At 41.6% G+C, this 21,445-nt stretch overlaps 2 pseudogenes; one reads left to right on the top strand and one right to left on the bottom strand.

Annotated features, from left to right (window-relative positions):
* Nucleotides 1–1,327: 1,327 nt before the first annotated feature.
* LOC110284537 lies at nucleotides 1,328–4,312 on the bottom strand (annotated as a pseudogene).
* Nucleotides 4,313–4,929: 617 nt separating this feature from the next.
* LOC110285095 lies at nucleotides 4,930–5,926 on the top strand (annotated as a pseudogene).
* Nucleotides 5,927–21,445: the final 15,519 nt, after the last annotated feature.

The following is a 21,445-nucleotide window of genomic DNA, read 5'->3' as shown; positions in this document are numbered from 1 at the left end:
GAGATCCTGTCTACTACTCCTCCCCTTAGTTCATATACAGTGTTTTGGGGTGGATCTAATATCAGAGTGAATGAGAAGAGAGCACACACATTTAATTAATTTTCTTGTACATAACAATCTTAACGAGTGAAGTACAGGTGAAGGGGGGCTATATGAACATGGGTAGGCAGAGAGAGAAAGCAATGGCAGCCTTCCCGGGACAGAAGTTTCTTCTTCCCAGAACACATTGGATCCCTGGGAAGGCACCAGGCTGATATCTAAACAGAGCCAGTAAGGAAGGGGAGTACCCAGGAGTCTTATACAGTACCCAAGGCAGCATTCAGTTAACTTCTTCCAGCCTCAGACTTTTCTGATCTCAGAGGGTAAAGCCAGTGCTTTCTCTCTCTTTCTTTACTCTGTGATCTTCTGACTTTCCTGGTTGTTCAAGTCTTTGTACTAGTGAACAAACTGGGTGATAACCAGTGGTCCATTCGTTACAGAGGTGATGATCAAACTTTCTAGGCTAGTCATAATAAATCTGTGAGGATTTGACAGAACAAGTAGCTGTCAGGTCTAAGAAAGTAAATTCTAGAACTATTACTAAGAGATATTTGGAGGGAAGATGTAGAAGGAGTAGAGGATTGCTTCAAAGAATTTATTTATTTATTTATTTTGGTCCATTGCAACCCCTGTTACTACTCTGCCATTTTCTAGCCTCATTATGTGTAAGACAACCTTCCCAACAGAATACCCAAGATACAGTCCACAGAACTCAAAAAGGTCAACAAGCTGAAGTGCCCAAGTAAGGACGCCTCAGCCCCACTTGGGAGAGAGAAGAAAGCAATCACAAGTGGGGAGGGAGGGAGATTTGGGGTAGGTGGGGGGAAGGAGTGGGGAGAGAGGGGAACCTGATCTGGTATTGGGTGACGGAAAACCACTGAAGACCTGAGGGCCAGCTGAAAGAATGGAAACAGACAACCTCAGGAGATAGGAGGTTGGGCGGACCCTCCAGAATGCACCAAAGACCTGGGCGGTGAGAAAGTCTCAGGACTCAAAGATAAAATATCCAAGAAAATCTTTATGATAAGACAGCATGGTGGCAAGAGCAAAGCAAATGGCTTATTCTGATGGGTTACCACCAGACAGGGTCTCACTATGATTCTGAAACTCACCAATTCACCCAGATTGTCTAGACACCAAGACCCAGGGATTCTGTCTCTGCTTCTTAACGTTCCTCAAATGATTTCTTTCTTTTTTTCTTTTCTTGCGAACAAAGTGTTTTAATAGTTATAAAGTATCTTAAAGTTTTCTCCTGAAGTAAGATCAGAATGCTTACTGCTGGTCAACACTAGGATACCCAGAGCCAGAGATCGTGCTGGCTGCCCCTGGGGCTGGATTGATGTGTCCAGAGGTGCACATCTCTGGAAATGATCATCCAGGAAGGCCTTTTCTCCTCCAGGGCCCGAAGATGGTCTTCCACCTCATCCACCCAGTAAATGTCACATAGGACATGCTGCCGGGCACAGCTGGGCTGTTTGAAGCTCTCCAGCAGTTGCAGGACACCTGAGCCCCCCATGCAGTTGTTACTGAGGTTCAGATCCCTCAGGCTGCAGTTGGCCATCAGGCCAGTGGCAAGGCTGCTGCGACCACTATCTGTCATATCCCAGCCTCCCAGCCAAACCACACGCCGCACTGGGTCTGGCTGGCTCAGGGCCGTGCAAAGCTCCTGGACTCCCAAGTCTCCCAGTGAATTGTTGCTCATTTGCAGCTCCAGCAGTGAACGGTCTTTGGTCAACAGCAAGCAGAAGCTGGGAAAAGAGGCAGCTGTGACGCTACAGGTCTTTACCCACAGTGACTCTAGATGATAGCCAGGCTCTAATAGACTCACACAGCAGCCGCCCCCACTCATCCTTCAGCTCATTGGCAGCTAGGCTGAGTTCCTTCAGGCTCTGCTTGGCCCTGAGGACACAGCACAAGTCCTTGCAGTCCTCTGCAGTGACATCACACTCCTAGAGCTACAGAGTCCTGAGCTTACAGTTGGGAAGCAGCAGTCCCGGGCACAGTGCTGCAATGCCTGCATTACCCAGCTTGTTGCTGCCCAAGTCCAGTTCCTGCAGCGAGGCGTTGGAGGCCACGACATCACACAGATCCTTACAGCTGGCTCATGTGATACCACAGTTCTCCAGCTTGAGTGACTCCAGTTGACGAGCAGAGATCTTCAGGCCCTGGCACAGAATATGGACACCAGCTTCATGAAGGTCATTGTTGCTCAATACTAGCTCCTTAAAGTCATGTTTCACCCTGAACCCTGAATCCAGGGGCTCGCAGCTGGTAGCTGTGAGGTTACATTATTCCAACTGAAGCTTCTCAAGATGGCACGGGGGTCCCGAAATCTTTCACAGAGCAGCTTCAGGCCTGCATTCCCCAAAGAGTTGTCATTGAGATGTAGCTCACGCAGGGTAGACAAAGAGCACAGCAGGACAGGCAGGACCCCACAGCCAGCCTCCGTCAAGCTGCAGTTCTGAAGGCTCAGATTCTGTATCTTACAAATGGGATTCTGCAAGGTCCTGGAGCACCAGACCCACACCAGCGTCACCCAGTTCATTGGTGCGAAGGCTGAGCTCTATCAGGGCAGGGTTGGCCTGGATCGCTGAGCTGCTGTCTTTGCATCGCACTTGAGTGAGGCCACGGTCATCCAGCCTGACCACTTGGTATTACTGAATCAGAGAAAGGAGCTCTGTCCACCGGGCATCAGTCAGATGCTCACATTGGTTGTCAAGACTCCTGGTGGGTGCACAGTGCAATCTCACGAAGACGGAGGCCTGGAGACCCGGAGCCTGACGGCGACCTCCGCACTGGAGTGGGGGAAGCTTAGTGAGGCTCCTCAAGTTTTAGCTTGAAATAATCAACATACCTTTTTATTAGTTTTCAGGTGGCATGTTTTAAATTCCTTCGGGAATATGGTTTTTCGAAAGAAAATATCTATGTATGAACATGCATGGACCTGGCGAGCATTATCTTAGCTGGCATAAGCCAAGCAAGAGGAAATAAAGGTGGAAGTCTAAAATATTAAATTAATGGATGCTGAGTATACTGATGGTCATTAGAAACCGAGGAAGGCAGAAGATGGGGATATTGGGACTGCTTGGGGATTAAGGAATAGCTGGCTGGTAGTTAAGGAAGAATAAAAGCTGCGTTTTCATAGTATGCTACGGTAAATATAATTAATCACAATGTGTTCTACACAAAGGAGAATTTCAATGCTCCTACCCTAAAGAATTTTTGTTGGCTTGATATAAGTAAAAATACCTCATCATATCTCCTAAAGACAAACAAATGTATCTAAATAGAAATTATAACATTTTTAAAAAAGAAGCAGATTGTACTTGTTAGTTTCTCATTATTTGACAAAATACCTGGTAAAAGACACTTAAGGAAGAAGGGGTTTTTCTTGGTTAGGTTTGAGCAGACACCTTCCACTGTGGCAGGGATTGAATGGCAGCAGGATGGGCATGTTTTGTCTCATTGATTCCAATGTCAGGCAGCAGAAAGACAGGAATGCTGGTTCTCAGTCATTCCCTTCTCTTATCCATTTAATCCAGTTCAAGACCTGAGCCCATGGGATGGGGCTGCCCACATTCAGGATGGGTCTTCAATCCTAATTTAAACCACTCTGGGAAAATCCTCACCATCACAGCTAAAGGTGAGTCCCCTAGGTGATTTTAAATCCCATCAAATTGACAGAGATTAACTATCACAACTTCACCCAATGTCAACTGGACCCCTAAACAATCACTTCAAATCATAGCAGTCCACCTTTGTTTCCTGCCATCTCACACTCCTTGCACAACACCACAGGGTTAGTTCCATCTCTAAAATTCCTGCTCTGCCCCCTATAGCACAGATCTCTCTTGAGCTGTGCCCATTCTTCTCCTGTAGCCATTCTTCTTGAGCACACTATCATCCAGGAACACACAACATCCCGAGTTTTACATTTAGAACTTCACACAGTGGCCTTTCAGGGCCTCCTTGCAGGCAGTCCAACCCTGTAACATATTTCCTGGCTGCAACAGCTTTCTCAAACCTCAGTGCAATCCTTTATGACTCTCTGTCCCTTGGGCTTTGCATGTCTGAGACATTAATATCATGTAGACAATGCTCTCCCATGATGCTGTCAGCTTGATGCACCTACATGGTGGCTCCCATAGTTGTAGTGGCTTCTGAGATTCTTGATAGGTGAACTAAAGAAAATACTTTCCCAGGCAGTTGTTAACATGGGACCTCTTCCAAAGAATTCTGAAAATATGATCTCATATTTCAGTTGGATTTGCATTTTTATGACGGGAACATTCGTTGAGCGGAGCCTTGTCCTCAGGGCACTGTTTGTATTGTCCCAGTGTGGAGCATGAAATTTTGTTTTTAGTGGTATGATTAACAATTACATCTGTTTTCTCCCACCTACTTTATATGCAGTTTTAAATTACCCCAGGTTCCTTTCTTTCTGAAATTGAACATTTTCCATATCTTTTTCTTGTTATAAAAATATTTATTTTTATTTTATACATATGAATTTTTGCCTGCATGTATATATGCATGTCACGTGCATGCCTGGTGCCCACAGAAGCCAAAAGAGAATATCACATCACCAGCATCTGGAGTTACAGATGGTTTTGAGCCACCATGTGGGTGTTGGAAACTTATCCTGAGTCTTCCTCAAGATAATCATGCTCTTTTACCACTAAGCCATCTCTTCACCATCCAATATCTTTCTGTTCTTTCTCACTGTTGATCCAACTAGGAGCAGTGACCACCAACCTTTCTATAAACTGAATGTTCTGCTATCATGAAATTTTCTCTGTCAAAACAAATTTCTTGCTCTCTGCTCCTCCCTGTTCCAGAGACAGCTGCATCTTTTCATGTGTGCAATGCCAAACTCATCCATTGGAATCGATGGTGAAGGTTAGAGTGCACAGACTTGGCTCTATTGGGTGTCTGGTTGCCAGGATTGCTAACTTATCTGGGAAGGTGGATATTGTTGTCATCAATTACCCCTTTATTTACCTCATCTACATGATCTATGTGTCCCAATATGACTCTACCAATGGCAAGTTCAACAGCACAGTCAAGGCTGAGAATGGGAAGCTTGTCATCAACGGGAAGCCCATCACCATCTTCCAGGAGTAAGAATCCACTCATATCAAATGGGCTGATACTGGTGCTAAGTATGCCACCAACATGTAGAAGGCTGGAGACCATTAGAAGGCTGGCCCATAGGGTTATCATTTTTGCCTCTTCTGCTCATGAACCCATATTTGTGATGGGTATGAACCATGAAAAGTATGACAACTCATTCAAAATTGTCAGCAATGCTTCCTGCATCACCAATTGCTTAGCCCCCATGGCCAAGGTCATCCATGATAACTTTGACATCATAGAAGGGCTCATGACCACTGTCCAGGCCATCACTGCCACACAGAAAACTGTGGATGGCCCCTCTGGAAAGCTATTTCATAATGGACATGGGACTGCCCTGAATATCATCCTTGTACCTACTGGTGTTGCCAAGGCAGTGAGCAGTGAGCATCCTAGAACTGAATGGGAAGATCAAGCATTGCCTTCCATGTACTACTGTTAATGTTTCCATACTGGATCTGACATGCCACCTGGAGAAAGCTGCCCAGTATGATGACATCAAGAAGGTGGTGAAGTAGGCATCTGAGGGCCCACTAACAGGCATCCTGGGATACACTGATGATCAGGTTGTCTCCTGCAACTTTAATAGTGACTCCCATTCTTCCACCTTTGATGCTAGGGTTGGCATTGCTCTTGATGTCAACTTCATAAAGTTCATTTTCTTGTATGAGAATGAATATATCTACAACAATAGGGTGGTGTACCTTATGGCCTAGATGGCCTCCAAGGAGTAAGAAGTCCTGGACCACCCACCCCTGCAAGAAGAGCAAAGAGAGAAGCCCTCAGCTGCTGAGGAGTCCCTGTTCCAACTCAGCCCTGATATCAAGCATCTCTGTCAGTTTCCATCCCAGACCTCCACAATAATGGAAGGAGCCTAGAGAGTCCTACTGTCTTGAATACCATCAACAAAAAACAAAAACAAGAATAAAAAAATAAAACACAACAATTATGTCTGTTATTTTTTGAATTAAGCCTCACTCAGGTTCTCAAGACAAGGGTAGAATGCAGTTCTCTGCCAGAATGTAATCTGTGTTCATTTCTGAACCCAGTGAACCGTGTCTGCACTGTACATGTTCCTATTCCTATTTTGATTTTCCACCAAAAAGCATATTAACCTCTGATTAGAGCATTCAGGGGTTTCTAGGATTTCTCTAGAGCACAGCTCCAAACACTTGCACACAAAACATTCCACAAGGTCTGTTAGCCACAGGGTCATGTTTGTTGCAGCAACAGCCATATTCCAGTTTTTCTGTCATAGTTACATTTCCTATTGCTATGGGAAAAAATAGCTGGCAAAAGCAATTTAGGGAAGCAAAGGTTTATTTTGGCTCAGAATTCAGGGGATACAGTTCATCACAGAAGGGAATACACATCAGCAGAAACATAAAATAGCTGGTCACCTAGCATCCATGGTCAGGAAGCAGAATGAGTCAGGAATGCCGGTCCTCAGTTGAGGAGTGTGGTGGTTTGAATATGCTTGGCCCATGGAAATTGGCACTATTAGTAGGTATGGCCATGTTGTGTGGACCTGTTGGAGGAAGTGTGTCACTGTGTAGGTGGTCTTTGAGGTCTCCTGGTGCTCTAGCTCCACCCAATGTGGTAAGAAACCCTCCTCCTAGCTGCCTATGAAAGAGTTTCCTGCTGTTTTTGGATCAATGTGTAGAACTCTTGGCTTTTCCAGGACCATGTCTGCCTGAACATTACCATACTTCCTGCCATGATGATAATGGACTGAACCTCTGAACCTGTAAGCCAGCCTCAATTAAATGGTTCTTCTTTATACATGTTTCCTTGGTCATGGTGTCTCGTCACAGCAATGAATCCCTAACTAAGACAATGAGACTGGGTGGTGTTATATAAATTCAGACCGTGTCCCTCCTCCCTCCCCTTTCCCAAGTTAAACCTGTCTGAAAATGTCCCAATTGATATTCCCAGAGGTATGTCTCCTTGATTAACAATGAATATTAATCATCAAACGAATCTATAAGTGAAATTGAAGTGTGCTTTTTACCCATACAGCTGCTTTAGATTTTCCAAAGTTATAGATTGAGGTCAAAAGAAAAGAAATATATTGAAATGCAATTCCTGAGGAATCATAGTCAGAGACAGAGATTGACTTTTTACATATATATTTGTAAGCTCAAACTATATTGTATAGTCGTGTGTAAGCAATGGAAGAGTGAATTATATGGCTTTGGTTTAAGAAAAACATTGGTTGTTCTCATATAATTAAATACAATACATAACCATTTGTGAACACAAAATTCTAAATAAAATACCTTAAAATTCTGAATAGAAAACACAGGAAACAAAAGCCTTTTTTGAAACTAAATGTCATACTTCAATTTCAGAGATGATGGAAACATTGTTTTTAAGTTAAGCATATTTTAGCGTGCATGCAATGCTTGAAGTCCAAGCACACAGTATGATGATAACATTGGACAGACAATAAAACTGACAAACCCAAATGTTTTCATGTGCAGCAAAGTAGATCAGAGGTGTGTGTCTCATCCATGCAATGGCCCTAGACTTGAAACTGCCATTATCATGTGGACTTCCTGTCCAAATCCTAAGAAACATGCTGGTTTCCTGAACTCAGTGTGCAATTTAAGTTCATTCTGAATATTAAACAAGGAGGTCACTAAATGTCTATGTGGATTTCAGCCAGTAAATCTGATGAAGCCTAAGGAATGACATGTGCTTAAATTCTCATTATGCTACTTTAAAAAATAACACAACCCAAAGATGTTTCACATATTGAATGACACAATTTTTATTCTATTCAAGTATATTCCTTTGTGGGTTAAAATGGGGTCCTGAGTCTGCTTGGGGCTTGGGCCATTGGGTGAGGCAGACACTTGTGGGTTAAAACTGGGGACCCACATCTGGCCCAGGGCTTGGGCTGCTAGGCGAGGAGGGATGTGGGAAGTTTTCGAACACTCCACGCAGCCACTGGGTAGACATTGGGCTGTGAAAAGTGCAGTCTGGGGTCCCGAAGACCTGCCAGAGTCAGGCTCTCAGGCACCCTAGACTCAACTGGGTGCTGCAGAAGGCTCTGGGGTCCCCAGAGGGTAGGGAAGGCAGGTTCTAGCTCTTAGGCACCACAGATGCTACCAGATGCCTTGGAAGAGCTGAGAACAGAGGGGGGCCCATAGGTGGGCTCTGGCCTGGGCCACAGGAAGAGGAGGAAAGCACTCCAATTGTGAGATGGAGAGTCTTTGTCTTGTTTGGACTTGAAATTCAGGGAGGCCTCCTGCAGGGAGTTTAGTCACTTGGCTTTTTAGAAGAAGACCTGCTCCATTGCTCCATCACAGTGGTTCCCTTGAGAAGAGGCAGTCCATGGGTTTAAGGTGTTTATTGTAGAAAGGCAGAGAGAGGGAGAGAGTAGGGAAGTAGAGGCCAGCCATGACCATGTGAAGAGAGCAGAGCAGGGAAAGGAATTCGTAGAGAGGGGGGAGAAAGAGGGCAAGAAAGAAGCAAGCAGGAAATAGGAATAAGAGAGGGAGGAGGGGGCAAGCAGCCCCTTTTATAGTGGGCCAGGCCCACCTGGCTGTTACCAGGTAACTGTGGGGAGGAGCATACCTGGTTGTTGCCAGGTAACTGTGGGGGTGGAGTCCAGACAGAATACCAGGAGTTTGGGGCATTGCCCTGTGTTTCTGTTGGCCACAGAATTATGGAGATGGGGCCTTGCGTCAGGAGCCTGGTGTCTGGGAGTGGGCAAACTTCCTTCCATCCCTTGCAGAGTTGTTCGTGGGTATCCGAGGTTTAAACCTAGCTCAACCATAAAACATGCTGCCTTTCACGGTCCCACATTCCTTAGTGACGTAACCCTTATTGATTAAATGATGCAATGTATAATGACAGCCACATCCTTACAAAATGGATCTTATCTGAAATTTAACATACATTCGGGGTATCTTAGAATTTCTCTTCTTCCTTTGTCAGACACTGGAAGTCTGTTATCTCAAGGAGCAGGTTACCATATAAAGTTAAAGTAACCTTTGAATCACGAACATACTCAACTGAAGGACATAGTTCAAGAGTAGTTACATATGTGGGTTTGTTGGTTCTACTAATCAGAATTCTGTGGTATATACATCATAGTCAGCAAAGCTCAACATGAAATACTTAAACAATAACAACAACAACTAAACCAAACCAAACCAAACCAAACCAAACCAACAAAAAACCTATATTCAGCTGCTTGGGTCCAAGTCACCAGTTGTTTAGAAAATTAGAATGACTCAATTTCCTCTGAACCCATTTCATTTCTTGTTTCTTCTATCCATAGTTCTATGTCTCTATCACTAAGACTGATGTCTAAGTAAAGCTGCTTTCAGCACAGAGAGGTTTCCACTTAAGATTGTTGAGGGGAAAGATACATTATGAATAATATTGATTTTTAACCTCAGTCAAGTGACAGGAGAGCTTAACCTAGATTCATCTTCTCTTCACATTCATCATAAATCTCTGATGTGCCAATATTCTATATTTGAATGCTTTGTGCACATTAGCAATATTGTAAAATCATACTGTATTGTGACAAGACACTAAATTTATTTCAGAGCAGGTCCATTTTATCACTATATGCACTATGAATAATAAAGTAGTTATTGATTGTAATGACAGATTATTATAACATTAATAAGTTAGCTGTAGCAATCCTTATTTTGGTCGAAATTGGAAAGTACCTAAAGGAAAAGAAATGGGAGTCCCAGTTATATTTCTTTGTGTTATAATGATGTTGTTCATCATAGTTATATGATCTCATATGTGTGTAAAGAATATCGACTCAGAAAGATAAGGATGTGCTCTGTCAACTGTAGTCTAGGTATGGCTGTTCAAAATTTTTATTCTTACTTGTGTGTAAGTCTGTGCATATATATGTCATGCATCTATAGGTACCCATGGAAGCAAAAAGAAAGCACCCTTGAAGTTGGAGTTATAGGCAATTGCGAGCCACCTAATTTGGCTTCTGGAGTTGGTTGTGGATCTTCTGCAAGAATAGTGAGTGTTGTTAACTTCTGAGCCCTCCCTCCAGCCCTAGTCATGTCTTCTTATGTATTGAGGGCTTATTAATTGAAATGGGGGCCACGTTTGAAGATTCAAAGTCAAAGAAAAATAATGAAGTCGATTCCTATTCACCTTTGACAAGCCCCCTGTTACAAACAGTGGAGTCATGTCATACCCAAACCAAAACTGATCATCTTTGAATCAGACTCAAGTGTAGTAGATACAAGGCTTGAAGCAGCCCACCCTTAAATGAATTTACTTGAAGGTCAAGGCAACTGTGGTACTCTGGCCACAGGAACACAGTTATGAATAGCAGAATCACAAAATGACCCTTGGAAATCTTAAGGATAAATGCCTAATATAAGTTATATTAAATTATACTGAATTTCTTTACATGAAAAAGCCTATTTTTCATGTTGAACTATTTCCTACCCTTTTTATTAAATTAGAGCAAACTTTATGTTCAAATTCAAACATATCAAGACTTTATCACTCATTAGTGCTTATTATCACTCTATTCACAATAGCTAGGAAATGGAAACAACCTAAATGTCCATCAACTGAGGAAAGGATAATGAAATTGTGGTACATATGTACAATGGTGTTTTATTCAGGTAGATCTAATTTTAATCTTTTGAGAATTCTACGCACCATTTCTCTTCCATTAAAAGTTTTCCTTAAGTTGATTTGATTTTTAAGTAATATATCTTTATAAAGAATATAATTTATAAAGAGAAACTGAAATCATGAAATGTGTATGTAAGTGGATTGAACAGAAAATACCCCACTTAGTCAGGTAACCCAGACCCAGAAAGATAAATGTCATGTGTTCTCTCTTACTTGTGCATGCTAGCTCTGAAACTTTTAGATCTGAGCATATAACCACAGAAACCAGTGAGGTAGAAAAGGATGAGGGGTGGGCTAGGGAGAAGGAGCCCCTGAAAAGGGGATAATAAACAGGCTCTGTGAAAAGGAAAAGGCAAAAGTGGGGGAATTAACGTGGGGGTGGGTACAGAGGGAGGGAAGGAAGAGATGACATTAAAGGAAGACCTAGGGAAATGCTTTTTTATGAACTTGCATATGTAACACCTGTGTATACACTTGAAGTAGCGCTAGGCCACATGGGATGATAATAAGCCCTACTCCCAAGCAGCCATAGACTACATAAAATCTCTGGCTCCAGACCAGGGAACTTTCCACCTTGAGTTGTGGGAGTCCACAGGGCTTCCAAAATAACATAGGCTGTTACCACTGCCTTTGGTTGCCTCCCCAAATCTGAAGGTATTCCTATTGCTGGAGATACCACACACGTTGGATCTAGGATTCAGAGAAATGACTCTTTTACAGACTTGGAAGAGTTGACCCTGAGGGCTAGCTCTCATAGTACCAAAAAAAAAAAAAAAAATACTATGCAAGGAAAAGCTGTCAAGGGAAAAATGTAATCAATAGCCCTGCTTAGCTGTCAAGCATGCAAGCCACAACAATGACTAGCCAGCAAGATATCCCCAAGGGCTCTATGGTGGCACTTGGGGGTCACCAACTGGTGCTAATTAGGCCTACAGCACATTCAATATGAGGGAACTCGTGCTTATTACTTGTAAACCTAGCTAATTATCCATGGCTGGAGATCATAGACCCTAGAGTAGAACATACTTTCATTCAATATAGTTCCTAATTGAATTCATAGTATTTACCCTTATACCTACAGTTAAATGTAGCTCTCAACCTCTATCAACGAAGCTTCTTTTTACAGCATATTGAGGCTAGTAGAGAGATGCAAGTGGTCAAAATGCAGCATCACCCCACAATCTTTACAGAGAAGGATCCAGGAGCTTCATGGAAGAGAGGGTGGAACTATTGTTAAGAGTCAGAGGGCCAGCCGGGTGTGGTGGCGCTCTCCTTTAATTCCAGCACTCGGGAGGCAGAGGCAGGCGGATTTCTGAGTTCGAGACCAGCCTTGTCTACAAAGTGAGTTCCAGGACAGCCAGGGCTATACAGAGAAACCCTGTCTCAAAAAACCAAAAAAAAAAAAAAAAAAAAAAAAAGAGTCAGAGGGCCAGAACACCTGCAGGGAGGTAGGGTCTGCTAAAGGTAACCCAAATATTATACCCATGAAATCTCAGCAAATGTGGTTCTCTAAAACAGACCTGCATAGTGACCAAACTGGTTGACGCGACAACATGTTTGGGGGAGATTTAAGAGACCCCACCCCCGGAAGAGCTACAGAAGACAGTGGTTGCTAAAGGAGGGATAATCAGTGTTAGTTACTCTTCTGTTGCTGAGATAAATACCGTACTAAAAGGCAACTTAAAGAAGACAGAGTTTATTTTGGTTTACAGTTCCAGAGAGAGGGGGAGAGAGTCCACAAAGGCAGGAAAGGCATGTCAGCAGGAAGGCAGGGCAGGAAGCTGAGACCTCCCATCTCAATCTACACACAGGAAGCCGAGACAGCAAACTACAAGGGGACCAATGAACTCAGCTCTCAAAGCCACCCTTGAGTGATGTTCTGCCTTCAGTAAGGCAAACCCTCCTGAAGGTTCCACAGCCCACCCAAACAGCATTGCCAATGGGGGACCAAAGGCTCAACGACATGAGACTATTGGGTACACTTTGCATTTAAATCACCCCATTTTCATCCCAGTGGTCAGCCCTGAAACACTGTACATGTGAGGAATGTTTAGAGGAGGTTCTAATAATAATTATAGAAGAGCAGGATGTGAATGAGGGAGACAATAAGGAGACATTAGAGGGGCTGGAGGGGAGAGAAGGAAGGATGCAAATGATATAAGTACAGTATGTTTGTGTATGAAATTCTCAAAAATATTTAAGTTAAAAATTGAGATTAAAAGAACATTTCAAGTAGGAAGCTAACATAACACCTATTTTTAAATACATAGTATTTTAAAATTTTCTTTGATAATTTTTATACATGCATAGAATGTATTGGCAACATTTTCATCCCTCCTCCATCCTGTAATTCTTCCCAGCCCTGTCCCAATCTGAATACCTATTATTCCAGGGAGCATATTACTCCTTTGAATTCATCAAAAGATAATTATATTTATAAAAGTTTATGCTGAAATATTTTGTTTAAAATATACAATCATAAAAAAATCAATTTTATATCTTTCTTATGATATTAAAATAAATCCCAACAACACTAGATTTAAACATAAAATTAACTACCAAAGAAAGTATGGGACATTGATTCACGGCCATAGGTGTTCTCCTACCTGTATATACAGAGGTTTATAAAACACTTCTAACTATAATGTGCAGTATTAAAAACAAAAGTAAAATGGAAACATCTTCAATGTGTTTCTAATATGAGAGAAAACATACGTATTTATGTCTACTATATGTCTGTAAACATAAAAAAGTAATGGTGGTATTAGTTAATTTTTGAAGTCAGGAGTGAGTACCAGGGGAATAGTGTAAGCAATGCTCATATTCCTAACTTAAAGTACTTTTGAATTTCTCAGTAAAAGAAGTTAGTTGGCTGTACCTCTTGCACAATTTAAAGGGTCATTGTTTTTCTTTGTATTGTTTTTCTGCAGACACTTCCAATTTTGGCTTCCTTGGTTGCACTTTGCTGTGGTTAAGGCAGGGAAGAATCATTTCAAGTCTGAGATTCATTTAAAAGTATTTACCCTAACCTATTTTTTTTCAAACAGAAGCAATGCTGAAAAAAAATCCATCTTGCTATACCATAATGTATTTCCCCCTTTTGTAGAAGCATGTAGAAACAATGTAAAATGGCCTTACACTCATTGTGCTGATGATAATGGAAGTGGATGCTTTCTAAACCATGAAACTCTTTGCCCCGCTCTGAAATAGCCAATTAACTTACATCCCATTTTGGCTTAAGTGATTTGATAAAACACAGCATCACTTCATCCATCCGTAGTCATGAACCCTTGCTCTCTAAAGGTTAATGCTCCATCCTACTTCATGAATTGGATGGTTTGCACTGTTTATGTATTAAAACAAAACATACATTTTAAATAGCACTTTATTTAGTTCTCATTTATGTAATAAGCAACGAGAACAAGGATGTTATGAAAATAGAGTGTTGTAATAAATAGTTTCATTAAGGGTATTATTTTGCCCTTTCTCCCTCAACTGATAAGTCAGTGAGAGAAAATCAGTTATAAAATTCAGCATTTTGTTTCGGTTACTTTATTCCTAAGGATCAACAAAACGTAATGTGCAGTATTTTTGAACTCTGAGTCCAAGCTTTCTAATCCACAAAGTACCACAGTGAAGAGTTAGCAAAATTCATTTATTTTCTTTTGTGCTACAATAATGGGCTCCTTAGTTGACTACAGAAACTATCTCTTTGCTTTGCATCTTTTCTCAGTGTGGACTGGAATTTCCCTCTTGAGTGTAGAATGACTTTATTTTAGGAACTATAAGTAATAAAGTTGAGAAAATGACTGCACATGACCTTCATCCCTAAAGCCACTGACTTGCTCAATCCATACTGCTCTCTTGGAGATTGGACAAGCGCCCAAGGATGTAGGCACCAGGCAGGATTGCCTCATTCATGACCAATTGCTTGGTCAGGTTACTGCCATCTCACTAGAGATGTCAGCATTTTGGCCATAATACTATATGTCCAATTAATATAATAACACCAGGTCCAGCCATATCATCCCAGGGATTGGAGATAGACTTTATATTCTTCCTGACCACTAACCATTTACTTTTCTGATATCATAGAATAAGTAAGCCAACTGCATACTTCACCTGATCTAGCCTCTTTTCAGCACACTAAAAGTTTATCAGGAAGATGAATACATTTGTTTTTATCACACTTGAAAGTATATAGTTGAGCCTTGAACTCATTGGCACAGGAAAAGACTTTCTGAACAAATCCCTGTTAACACAGGTACTAAAATCAACAATTGATAAATAGGATCTCTTTAGACTGAAAATCTTCTGCAAGGCAAAGAATATCATCATTCAGACAAAGCAGCAATTTACTGAAGGGAAACACTTTTTCCCAACTACACATCTGATAGAAGGTTGATATCCAAATTAAATGAAGAACTCAAAATACTGGATATGAAGAAAAGAATCCTATTTGAATATGGGTTACAGATCCAAAAGTAGAATTTTCAAAAAGTAGAAACTTAAATGTCTAGGAAACACTTAAAGAATATTCAAGACCCTTAGCCCTCAGAGAAATACAAATTAAAACTAGTTTGAGATTTTTGTCTTACACGAATTAGAATGGTCAAGATTAATAAACAAATGACAGAGCATGCTGGCAGGAGTGTGGAGTAAGGAGAACACAAATCCATTGCTGGTGGGAGTGCAAAGTTGTACAGTCACTACAGAGATCAGTGTGGTAGTTCCTCAAAAGGATGGGAATCAATTTACCTCAAGATCCAGCTATACCCACTCATGGGTATATACCTAAAGGAAGCTTCACCCTACTATAGAGATGCTTATACAAACATGCTCATTGCTACTCTATTCATAATGGCCATACTGAACACAACCCAGATGTACCCTCAACAGAAGAAAGGATAAAGTAAACATGGTACTTTTACATAATAGAATATTATTCATTAAACAAAAACAAAATCAGGAAATTTGCATCCATGAAAAATGGATGGAGCTAGGAGAAAAACATCATCCTGAGTGAGGTAACCCAGACTCAGAAAGAAAAATATAGTTTATATTTGCTTCTATGTGGATTTTAGCTGTTAAGCCAATGATGAGCAAGGTACAATCCATACATAGAACTACAGAGGTTAAGTTTAGATTAAAGGACTAGGTGGTGGTGGTGGAGAGATCTCCATAGGAAGGAGAAATAGAATATAGTTCTGGATGGATGGAAGATGGAATGGGAGGATCAAGCAGAGAGTGGAGGAGGAGATAAGAAGAGGACAAAGGAGAGAATACAGAGACAGTTAAAATTGAGGACCACTTGAGGGTTTGTGTGGAAACCTAATATAGTAGAATCTTCCCCAAATATATGTATATATATATATATATATATATACATGCAGGCAATCTAAGTGGAATCACCAAGAAATAGGAGAGACAGAGCACTTACTGGATATCCTTTGACACCAAATGAAACTTCTACTACCAGGAATAGGTGACATCTAGTTGACTTGCTGGCCAAAGAGTCCCATGTGAGTCCCTAAACAACACAAGCTGTTGCCAAGGCTCTAGTTTGCTCTCTACAAACTGATGTCAATGTTCTATTGCTGGGAAAAACACAAAACAACAACAACAACAACAAAACCATACAAGTCACTGAGCGTGGAGCATGGAACATGGAGAAGTCAAGCTGGTGAATCGCTACAACTTTCACCCCTATAGGCTAGCATTCTTGATACCAAACGGTGCTCTGCATGCTACCAAAGGAGAAACAAAAAGACGAACCCAGCTATAAACCCTTTGATTTACAGTGATCTCTTGCCTGCAAGATGTGCTAGTGCAATGATGGCACAGTGCCTGTGGGACTAGCCAATCAATATCTGATTTGACTTAAGGCCTGCTCCATGAGGTGGAACCCATCATCCACACTGATTGGATGGATGAATAAGAACCTGAAACTTGATAGCCCAGGGACCTACAGAAAACCAAATGCTACTGTCCTGCTAAAGGGACATTGGGGCTACACTCATAGATGAGTGCCTTGCTCGGCCATCATCAGAGAAGTTTCCTCCTGCATTAGGAGGGAACAAATACAGAGACCCACAGCCAGACAGAGTGCAGAGAGTGAGGTCTCAGGGAAACTTGGGGACGAGGAGATAGAAGAAGGGAGCAGCATCACTTACTAGTGGTACGCATAACACAGATGGTGCTGTAACCACCTCCTTCCTAGTCAGTCTCAGTGCAGTGAAGGGTATCTTTAGAGGGCTTTGCATCCTGTGAAAGAGAAAGTAGAGATCTTCCCTGGTCATAGACATCCATACCTGAGTCTATCAGCGAGAACAGGACTCTTCTTGCTTCTATATCAAGAGGAACTTCTAAGAACAGTAATGTTCTGCTTCTGTGGGATACAATCTGCCCAGAGTGAAGTAATTGATGGTTACAGGAGGTGACAGGAAGCTAAAGGTGACAGATGGAGGTGGTGATGTTGAAACTGATTCTTGCATAGTCCCCAATATTCAGGGCACTTCCTAATCAGCTCTGTTTCTCCTCTGGTCAGGGTTCATTTTGTTCATATGTAGAACAACAACTAATATACTCTGCCAGACTTGATGGTATAGGCATGGCATCCCCACATGGTGGGAAACTGAGGCAGGAAGATGGCACGTTCTAAGATAGTTTGTCTTAAATAGAATAGGCACCTTTGTGAGAGATTGTCTGATAAATTCTAGACATGCCTGTGAAGAACTCTTTTGATGAACTTATTAAGGTTGGAAGACCAACCCTAAATAGGGAGCAACATTAGTTCCTTGTGTTTGGGTCCTCAGCTGCACAGAAAGCAGTCAGCTGGCTGAGATAAGCATTCTTTTTGAATTGTGGCTTTGATGTTACTGGCTGCTTCGGGTCCCTACTGCTTCAGGCTCTTGACTCTCTGGCCATGATCGATTATACCCTTGAATTGTGAGCCAAAGGAACCAAGTTGCTTTTGGTCAGGCATTTGATAGTTTTCGAGATATACAATGCACCGGGACTATATTCACCTCTATTGCATTTTGCTATTCTCCTTCCTTTGTCTCTGAACCTTGTTCTCTTCACAGCTAATACTGCATAGCTACATTATTGGAGAAAATGATTACCCCCTCCCCATGGCAACCTTTCAAAACTTCAGGCGCTAGAAAGATAGCTCAGTGGTTAAGGACACTGGCTGTTCTTCCAGTGATCCTGAGTTCCATTCCCAGCAACTATACGGTGGCTCACAACCGTCTGTAATGGAATCCGACGCCCTATTCTGGTGTGTCTGAGGTCAGTGACAGTGTACTCATATATATAAAATAAATAAATAAATCTTTTTGGAACAGTCAATAGCTCCTCTGGAGGGGAAGGGCCTCATGGGCACCTTCTCAGTCCATGATAGAATGTTGAACGGCTCAATTCTGTACAGGCATCCACAGCTGCTGTGTTGAAGATTACAGTGGCTGCCTTGGAACTGGATGGCAGCCTTGGATTCTACTCCTTCTCAGCCTCTAGCTCTTACATTCTTTTCATCCCCCTTTCTCTGATGTTCTCTGATGTTCTCTGATCCTGAGATGGGGCAATGCTGGTGATGTTGGTGTCCTGCTTAGGAGTGCACATATTAATGTAGTCACATACTCCCAGCACTTTGCCCACTTATGTGTCTCTGCATTAAGTATTGCCCTCTGCAAAAATTAACTTCACTACCCTATTTTATCATGCTGAGAGGAAAGGTAACTAAGACTGGAATGTGGCTCAGTGGTAGAGATACTACCACACATGCGAGAGGCCCTAGGTTGAGTTCCCAGTATTAGGGGAACAAAAAGAGAAAAACCCAACCCTTTATAAAGAAGCTAGAAACACTATACTCAAAATATGATTTTAGACCCCTTGCTCCAGTTCTCCTAAAGCCCCTTTACAGAAGTCTGAGGGAGGCTAGGTAAAAAATGGTTGTTTAGAACCAGGAGTGGTTGTCCTCCTGTAGACAGTGTGTTCTTGCCCCAGTGCAATAAGCTCTTGCTAACTGCACATGACCCTAATTTTTATGTTGTTGGCTCTAATTCCAGTTCTAATTAGGTCTTGAAAGCACAGTAAACAATCTGGGGACCTTGGACTGTAAAATGAGCACTTGTGGGAGAAAACAATCATGTGTTAAGGCTGATGGATATAAACTGTTTTATAGGTACTGGAGATAAAATGGCGCTTTATGTACACATTGTGTTTAATTCCATTTGTCTGGTTTTTAAAAACAAGCAGGAATCATGCTAGCTCTGGAGGACTGGATTGCAGAGGTATCAGGGGAAGTGTGGCAGATCTAGAATTGTTTCCCGTTTGAGCTGTGGAGTACATGTGTATAAATTCGCTGAGTGATGTACTTTGCAATGCTGCACTTCATCTTTGTAAATGCATATTCTACCCCAGTGTTAAAAAAAAGTACTCTGTATCCCAAGCTGGCGAACTCACATACACTGCGTGATTAAAGACTTACGCATTATGTTGGAGGGCAAAGCTTTCTGTTCCCTTTTAAGCACGGGGAAGGTGGAACAATTTGCAACCTGAGAGAACTGAAAACAAAGGCTTTGCGGGAAGACAGGCAAATAGGAGAAAAGACAATAAAATAAGACAAGGAAAAGGCCCTCATATTGAGCCTGGATAAGGCAACCCAATAGGTAAGAATGAGTCTCAAGAACAAGTAAGAGTCAGAGATACACTGGCTCCCACTGCTAGAAGAGGAAGAGAAGAGATGGGGGGATCTGGGATGGGTGGAGGGGAAGGAACCGGTGATGTGGATGTATTATATAAGAGAAGAATAGATTGTTAATAAAAATAAAAACAAAACAAGCAAAGAAAGAAAAAAATGAAGGCTTTGACATTACAGTCTAAGAGTAACCAACAAGTGATTTCAGTGTTTGAAAAATCTCGGTAGATTAGTAAAGCAGAGATTTATCAACAGTCCTCTTCTCTGTCCTGCAAAAGGACTTGATTTTCAGAGGTTTAAATCTGGCAGGAAAACAACACAGCACATTTCATGTTGCTCTTGTGTTCTTTCAGTTCCAAGGAGGGCATCTGTCAGAAGTAAGGATTAAGGAAGGTGAGATGCAGCAGACGCGCTAAGTAATATGTACAAGGAGATCACGTGGCGATTTCTGAAGGACCGAGTGAGACTTAACCCTGATATATGGGGAAGAGAGAATATGAATTGACAAGCCACATCAGTAGCAATTGAAGGGACAAGACCAGCAGGAGCAGGAACAGCAAAAGCATGCCAGATGCAACACTGAAGACCGACCCCAATCCAGGACTCCAAACCAGAGGTGAAGACCTCCCAGAACAGCAGATCTCAAGCTGAGGACTGCAACCCTGTCAGGGGTCGCATGTCCTGCATATCAGGTATTTACTTCACAATTCACAACGGTGCCAAAATTGAGTTATGAAGTAGCAACGAAATAATTTTAAGGTTGGGGTACATCACAGTACAAGGAACTGTAGTAAGGTTGTCCTAAAATACGAAACAGAGATTAATGTGGTTGTTTGAAACTGTGGGAGAATTAAGAAGACTGCATTCTTCTTTGAATTTTTTTTTCATGGAGAAGTAGATACCTGGAGGCTGAGGTACCAGTGAACATGAAGGCCAGAGCAAGTGCAGATGCCTGCAGTAGCATCTTTGTCTTCCCTGTGGGGAAGCCAGTGAAGTCTGTTGTACACCAGCTGTTTTCTTACTGACATTCAAGCCCCCTTTTTTCCTGATGGGTAGTCTGAAATGATTAAGGCCGACATCATAAAAAAGGTTTCTGTATTTGAAGTCACTTATTGAAACATCTCATAACTGATAACTGATGTCTCCTCAGACAGCCAACATCTCTTTTTTTGAATAGTTTTCCATTTTGGAAATTTTAAATCGTCTGTGGTCTCACAACTCTGAATATCCTGCATACACGTGTGTGTGTGTGTGTGTGTGTGTGTGTATGTTTTGCTTTTGACAAGATATGGCATTTTAGACATTGATGACTTATGCAACTTATTATGTGCAGCAGGCTCATCTTGAACTCATAGCAATTTCCATGCCTCTGCCTCATGAGTGCTGGAATTGTAACCTTGCACTACTATGACCAGCTTTACCACTTTTCTAAATCCTTTTTTTATAGCTAAATGAAGTCCCACAGTAAATAAATTAATCTCAATCTAAAAATTAAGAAAAGTCCATTGTTTTCATTTTTCATTTGTATTCATCTTTTCCAAAATCATTAAATAAAACATGTAAATTGGTTGGTTTTTTTTCTTTTTGTTTGCTTGGTTTTTGTTGTTGTTTATGTTTTGTTTTGGTTTTTTTTTTTCACTTTTCAGTTAACTTCAAATACCCGGAACTGCTTCTACCATATGTATCCAGCAATTAATTTTATTATGCATATAACTCTCATATTTTCTGCTTTACAATTTATTTATTCTAATAACTATAAAATGATAGACACATGTGCTGTGTTACATTGTATTTCTCAATTACTCTCTTATCAGGAGCCTGTGACAGAGGACTGCTCAGTCCTTGAGAAACAACTAAATAGGAAAAGCAGCTATAAACATACATAACTAATTTGACCATTGAAATGATAAAAACATGCCTTGCTTTATAGCCAGC

The sequence above is a fragment of the Mus caroli genome, chromosome 18 (genome assembly GCF_900094665.2).
Source record: "Mus caroli chromosome 18, CAROLI_EIJ_v1.1, whole genome shotgun sequence".
Lineage (NCBI taxonomy): Eukaryota > Metazoa > Chordata > Mammalia > Rodentia > Muridae > Mus > Mus caroli.
Note: the sequence above shows the minus strand (reverse complement) of the source record. Positions and strands in the feature narration are given on the sequence as shown.